Source organism: Falco cherrug, chromosome 11 (genome assembly GCF_023634085.1).
Source record: "Falco cherrug isolate bFalChe1 chromosome 11, bFalChe1.pri, whole genome shotgun sequence".
NCBI classification, from domain to species: Eukaryota; Metazoa; Chordata; class Aves; order Falconiformes; family Falconidae; genus Falco; species Falco cherrug.
In genome coordinates, this window is record NC_073707.1 from 14,213,647 (window position 1) to 14,220,899 (window position 7,253).

Below are 7,253 nucleotides of genomic sequence, written 5' to 3' on the forward strand. Positions count from 1 at the left end.
CCCCATAAAAAGTCTTAAAAAAAATAAGTCACAATATTCAGACTCACCTTTACCAAAAAGAGGTCTAAAGGGATTTTTGCAGCTCGCCATAAGTAAGGGTAATGGATGCACTCTAGCTTTATAGGCATGTATCAGCACTATATTTCCAATAAATATTGTCTCAAGTTCTTCTGGAAACCATGGGAGGTTTACAATAACACTGTGACCTTGCTTATTCTAGGATGGTTCCTCCCAACTTTCCCTCAGAGAGATGAGAGAGAAATTACCCTCGCTGAAAGATCATTACTGTGAGTTCACATAATCCCACTTTTAATCAAATGATAATTTAAGTGTAAATTCCAGTTCATGCTTTTAGGAAAACATTGGTATAATATACACTGCTATTAAAACCTCATCCTCAGAAAAGATCATAGCCACAGTTGCTGTTTAAAAAGCAGGAAAAAAAACCCACTACAATTCAGAATTTAAGCAGATAATTCGCCTATCTCTCTTTCTTCAAGAAGTTTAGGTTTATATAATATTAGAATCTCATATAGTAGTTACAGAGACCCAAAAGGGAAAGTATGGCAGATAAAGCACACAGAGGTATTTAAGCTTGAATGTTTTCCTTCGAGAAGATAAACCTAAATCATGAATATTCTGCTAATAGTCTTCCTTGAATAATGAGTTTACAAGCAGTTGCTTTGAAAACATCACTCCTGTGAAGTCTGAGGAACCTAACTGATTTGCTCCTCACTGCCAAAGATGTGAAAGTTGGAATATTGACAGGAACATCAAGAGAGTTGAAATGCATTAGCATAAAGTTCACATCAAATGCAAGGAGAAAAGTGAAATAAATCCACTCAGAAGTTTCAGCGCTCTCAGTAAAAGCCAAGACATTCAAGCCACTGCTCGCACCAGGACGTGCTATTAGCTGCAGAGATGATAAGCCACTTCATTAGCTGGTGCATCATAGCAGACATGATGATCCAGCCCATTATTCTTGCTAAATTATTCATGCATGATGAAGGGGGTCAGGAGTGAAATCAGAAATCATTCCAGTTCATCATGTGCCAGATCACTGGAAAATCTTCAATAGGTACCGTGGGCAGGCAGCACACAGGCTGTACAGTCAGGCATTATCCATACAGGGATATTTCCATTTCTCTTGTGATTACCCTGCTGGTTAATAGTAGGAAAGGATCAGAATGATGCATCAATGTCTTCTACAGTGAGCTGGAGAATTAAAAAGGCCTCAGTAACTAGTCCGTATGATTACAAAGATCCAGGATGACCTGGCTTACAGTAATCAGAAATGAGCAAATGCTTGGGGGCCCAGCAAAGCGTGATTGCTCCCTCAGAGCAGCAGGATTGCCACCTGCACCCACCCATCTGTGAGTGGGGGGTGGGCTGAATTGTCCTGTCATTTAGCATCTTCACGTCAATGTGTGTGAAATGAAGCCACACAGTAACGCTGGGCTGGCTCCTCCTCTGCACGGCCCAAGTAGAGTGCAGGGAAAGCTTCAAAGGTGGGTGCTGGAGGGAAAAAGGCCAAACAACCCATCTATTTTATATATATATGTGTGGTGTTGCTCTTACAGATAAAAAAACAGAGACATCCAAACACTTGAAACAGCCAAACAGACAGGCCCTCGCTTCCCAGCCATCCCTTGCTTCACACTGAGGGATACAGGGATTTTCACACTGGATCTTCCAGTTCCTCTGAAGAGAAACCCAAAATGGATTTCAAGGCACTTGCTTCTTTTAATTCATAAGCAAGCCCACCCCACAATGGGATTTCCTCCCCTTGGAGATGGCCTCTCAGGTGGCTGGGTGTTTAGCCTTGAAAGGACCAAGCCCCAGAGCAGCTGTTCCCACAGGTCTGGGATGCAGTGGTGGCTCCCAGCAGACCCCCAGCAGAAGCAGGCACCCCTGGGTGCCCCGAGCAGGCTGGGTGACAGGCCAGCCCCCAGCACACAGGGAGCGATGCTGTCTCCTCCGTTTCCTGCAAGTGCCAAGAAGCCACAAGCGTAGCTCCTGGCCTTGTGGGAGAAAAGCCATGCTACCCCCCAGCGCCACGCATGTGCCGCCCCGGCCACCTGCAGCTGTGCTAAAGAGAACCAGGACTAGCAGGAGAGTGAGATTAATAGGTTTTTTTCCCTCCGTTTTCCAGCGACAGCCCAAGCAGACCATCTTGACAGCAGTGATGCTTGGGTAAAGCGCAAAACACAGCTGATAGATGCCAGTGCAGACCGACTGGCAGCTAGCGGAAAGTCAGTTTGTCACACTTGCCAGCATGTCTCCCAGCTCGACGTGGTGCTGGCAAAGCTGGTTTGCAAGCCTGCTCGGGTGGCAGAAGCACTGCGACTGAACCAACGTGCTGGCGGCAGTGGAGCCCTCAGCACCAGTAAAGCACCACCACGTGCTGGGGGGCTGTGGGAGCGTGGGCTGACCATCGTCCCGGTGGCACGGGCTGACCCTCGTCCCGGCCGGCAGCACCGCCGGCCTCCTGCAATGCCTGGCGCCCAAGCACGGGCTTGCTCAGCTCCTGGGAAACCCGCCAGCAGCCCCGGCAGTTCTGCTCACCCCTTGGGCATCTAAGTGCTCTTTATCAGCGCTGGGGAGATACCACAGGATGAGAGCAGAATAACAAAAGCTCTGAGATTGATTTATGGAGGAAAAAAACCATAAACTTAGTATTAGTTTCCAATGGCATCTGAGTTTCAGAGGCCAGCCAAGACTTTTTTTTTTTAAAAAAATCCACTTCACTGAAATACTCTTTTCTACAGGGACTTTTTGTCTGTTGTGCTTAGGCGGTGTTATAACAATAAACAGGCATCTTTGCCTTAAGGGACTGCAGATACTGCCAAAGCAGGCAACATTTTAAACCTACAATAACCTTTAACTAATTGCAGAAGTCAAGCCAGACGGCCCAAACAGTCACAGAGCCGGGGCCTGGGCAGGCTGGGAGTGCACTTCAAGGAAGAGTGACGCAGCACGGGCTTTTACCCAGGCGCTGCTGCCAACTGGCTTACGGAGGAACTTTACATCACCATAAAGCCCCGAAACTGCCTTCGAAAAACTAACCGGCTCCTTTAACACCCACACAGTTAATGGTTCCTGAACTGAAGCCAGTGTGCGATTTCCCAGCCTCGCTGGCAAATGGTGGGGACCAACAGGAACGTGGAGATGCAGCCCCTGACATGGAGATACAGGCTTCTGCTCCGAGCCACAGGGGATGCTTGGGGGGAACCTGCCTCAGACGAAGGGAATGCTGACTGCATCCTTGCTTGGAAGTGTTAAAACCTATGCCAGAAAGCAAGAAGGCAAATGACCCTTTCTAATCAATTCTCCCCCTCCTCAGGCAACTGAGGCTAGCAGAGAATTGGGATGTGTTTGGGAAAGTGCTGAGCTCTGCTCATTAGTTGCTTATTGCTTTTCACTGATGAAGATCAATGACAGCTCATGGAGCATCAGCCCCGTTACAGGGTTACTGGGCTAACGGCTCCAGTACAGCTGCTGGAATATTTAAGTGGGCCTGAAAGCACGTTCCTACCCCAGGGATCAGGAGCCTGTAAGCAGGGTGATCCAAACAGGGGCACTAATGCGGATGCTTTTGGCAGAGCCCAGCAGCTGGCAGCGGTCACCATCCAAGGCCACGTGGCTGGGAGGAGACCTGGGCTCCCTTCAGGGGCCACACAGCAGCACCCAGGTGAAAGTATGGCACAAAGTCCGACCCGTGCCAAGCCTTCCCAAAGCCTTCAGGGGGCTGTGAACCGAGGCCCTTTTGCCTGGCCCTTGTCCTAGACTGGCTCAGGCAGTTTATTTTAAAAGAAGTCAATTTTTAGACTTCTGTTTATGAGCCAAGAGGATTTAATTTGAAATCCTACATTGTTTTTTAAGAAATAATTAAATTAAGAGCACCCTGCCCCCAGCCTGGTCCATAAAGCTTTCCCTGGAGATGCTCAATTGAGAGGATCTGGAACTCATCACAGTGCCATCTGCCTCTCTCCGAGAGGTGATCAATCATCCTGAAAGTTTAAACACCCACAGTGCCTTAATCTGTTATAGTGTTCAAATCAACCTATTTTAAACAGTGAAAGGGAGGACACGCTGTCCCCTCACAGCACAGCGGTCAGGCCCCAGCTTCCATGCCTGCCAAGCTATAAAACACCAGCATTTCCCGATTTTTACAGTCAGTGCTAAGAGAGAGATCCTTCTTCTTAGGAAGACCCATGGACAGAAATGGAGAGCTACGTGTGATGCCAGCTCATACACCTCCCTATAACAGGGGTGAGGGAGCAGCGTGCACCCCAATGCGTGGGCATGAGGAAGGATGAGCACTCCCTGCACCTGCTTCCCTTCTGCCCACACACAGAAACTTTGCCGGGAAGTAGAGAGGAGCAAAACTAATGCTTCGTCCTACCACAGTTAACATCAGGGGGGGCACGAAGGGCTCCACCTCCATAGGATACAGGTAAATTCAGAAGTCATTGGAAACTAAACAGATACCGATAGCTCCATTCCCCTCTGCCAAGAGGAGGTGAGAGTCCAGGCCAGACCTACAGGACAGCTTTATCCGTCCCAGAGGAACACCGGTCAATCAACATATGAAGAACATGGAGATACTTTTCGCTTGTGCTGTCTGCAGGCTTTGGTACTGCTCAGTGTGGACCAAAACAACTGCATGGCATCATTGCGTGAGAACCAGTGGCCCCTGACGCTACTGAGGTCGGCTCTCCTCTGCCCTGCGGTGGCTCGAGGCACAGGCTGGGTGCTGGTGAGGCAGGTGGCAGGGGCCACAGCTCTGGTCCCCTTGGGTTCCCCACTGCCCAGTACAGCCTGATGTGTCCAAGAGGCAACAGCTGGCCTTTCGGGGATGGGGTTGTACAGAGAGACCAAGGGATCTGAAAGAGCTTGCCAGAAGAGCAACAACCAGCCTTTCAAATCCTGCTAGCGTCATTGTCAACAGCAGCACATTGCTTTTATGGTCTGGGTTTAGGACACACCAGTGTGGTGCAAGCCATCGGTGCCAGTACTGCTATATGAAATACTGGGTGGCAAAGTTATACAAAACATTTACTATCATTTCTGTTCCTAGCAGATGAGTAGGCAGTCTATTAAGAGAGTTGAATTGAATGTAGGATTTCTTACAACAACCTGGGATGAGACATGTTGTCATCATTGGCTTAGAACAAGGCCTGCTCAAAAAAAATCAGTTTGTCCAGATTGGCAACAAATTGTTTGTTTTCTTAGACAAGAACACTGGGTAGTCCACAAGTTTATGATTCATTCTCTACCACAAAGATCTCCACCCCAAGTTTCTCTAACAGATGGCTATTCATTGACCTGCTAAACCTTTTCTTAGCTTACCTGGAGACACCAGCCAGCTTCATTGTGCTGATCTTCATCTACAGGGAGAAACACACCAGGTGGGCAAGGCTTCTGCTCGTCACTTCACAGTTCGATCTCCTGGATGTGGCTCTCCTGCATTGGAAATGAGCTGTAGGCATGACAGTTGCAATTCTGGAAAACACATGGTAGTTCAAAAAACCCTTGTACATCCCACCCCCAAGATTGTCTCTGTTGGAGCTTAATAGAAAAGAAAGTAATTTAAGGTGCTGTTTGGTGTCCATATGCAATATCAAAAAGTTTAAGGACTCCTAGATGGGTGAAGAATAATTCAGGTACGCTTACAGATCCAGACCTTGCAAAGGCTATAGGCAAACCTTCTGCTGACCCTGCTGACCTTTGTTACAATAAGGAGTAAAAGATGAGGAGAATGTGGGGGCAGGAGAGGGAGTATAATAAAGTGGAAATATTTGAGGATTTTGCAGATGAGTATGTAAATTAGGGGAGTTAAAGAAATTTGGGCATTGAAGTTTTGTGCTATAATATCCTGGGTTTTTGCTGAGCATGTCCATGAGGAACCTACACCTTGGACAACTGTCAAAGGGACCCCAAGCCATATTTCAAAGATGTGACAGTAGGCACCGTGGGATAAGTGAAAACAGAGTAAATCTGACAGGTGCCCTACATTTCTGGATTAAAAGAGAAATTTCCTTGACAAGCTCTGAGCCCAAGCCAATCACACTGTGCTGCTGTATGCTGACTATGAGGCAACTGAGGCATGAAATGCAATGTCCTTTCCAGTCTCCACTCAGCTGAGGATGTCTCAGTCCTGGACATTAGGCAGATCAGACCATCACAGAGATGAATCCAAATCTGTGTACAGGTCCTCCTTCAGAGCCACTTCCACCACCCAGAGCATTGCTGGCTGGAAAAGGCTTTTTGGAAACACCTGCATGATAACTCACTGTCCCTGGGAGCCAAAGGCAGCGACCGCCTGTGTGCCACCCGCCAGCCAGCTCTGCTTTTCTTGGTTAGAAGTGAGAAGGAAAGACCATGAGACCTGCTGCGTCTCTGGACTTCACTCACAGGCTCGTCTTGGAGATGGCTTTTGTGACAAAAAGGGCTTTCTTGAGGTAGCAAAGCCACATCAGGATCAGCCAAGACTGGTAATTAAAAGCCACGGCAAATCTTCCCTAAATGAAAAATCTAGTTACAGCACTGCCTTGGGAAAGAGCAAAAGGGCCAAAATTTAAGTCAGCACATAAAATCATTGGCTAAGGCCTGAAACACAGCTGCCTCTGTGATGCCCACAGTGACCTCTCTGGAGAAGGGAGGGAGAGAAGTGTATTCAAGACATAACACAAGTAGTGAGAGCTCAGCTTCTTTATCATCTTTGTCCCCATCCCCAGGTTTCATGCCAGTGCCACTCAGTGCTGGGTTTTTACTGATGTCTCCATCTGACGCATTTGCAAAGCCCGGAAGAGAACAGCGCTCAAAACACAGCGAGAGCTGCTTGAGAACCACTTTCCAATATTTATACAAACAACCTTGGAGCTTTGAAAACATCTCAAAGCCCCTGTGTCCCACAGAGGCCCTCCATCACACCCGTGAGCTTTGGGTTTGGCCCAGAGCACCGGAAAAGCCTGAACTTGTGAAACAGAGGTTAGTCAGATTTGACTAAACATCTGGTCATCGTCAGCGTGGAGAGCAGCGCTCCGAGATGGGCGTTTATGATGTTGGCCCTGAACAACTGCTGTTTCTTACAAAATGGAGAATTTAAAAGTTTGCTGTACACAAGGCTGCTTATTGGCTCCTGTTATTGTTTCCATCGGTTTGCTTCTCCAACAGCCGGCTTGCCGAAGAAGCACTAATTGCATCTAGCAGACACCTCCCCAGCCATCGCTGCGTGCTGCACCCTGTCA

General features: G+C 48.0%; 1 long non-coding RNA gene across 1 annotated transcript in view; it reads right to left on the reverse strand.

The window, feature by feature from the left end:
• The window catches only part of LOC114016506 (uncharacterized), a 33,810-nt gene extending 27,668 nt beyond the window's left edge, over positions 1-6,142 (reverse strand). Inside the window, exon 1 of the long non-coding RNA XR_003560975.2 lies at positions 5,353-6,142. This is a non-coding gene — a long non-coding RNA (uncharacterized LOC114016506). The remainder of the gene's footprint in view (positions 1-5,352) is intronic.
• Between the last annotated feature and the right edge of the window lie 1,111 nt (positions 6,143-7,253).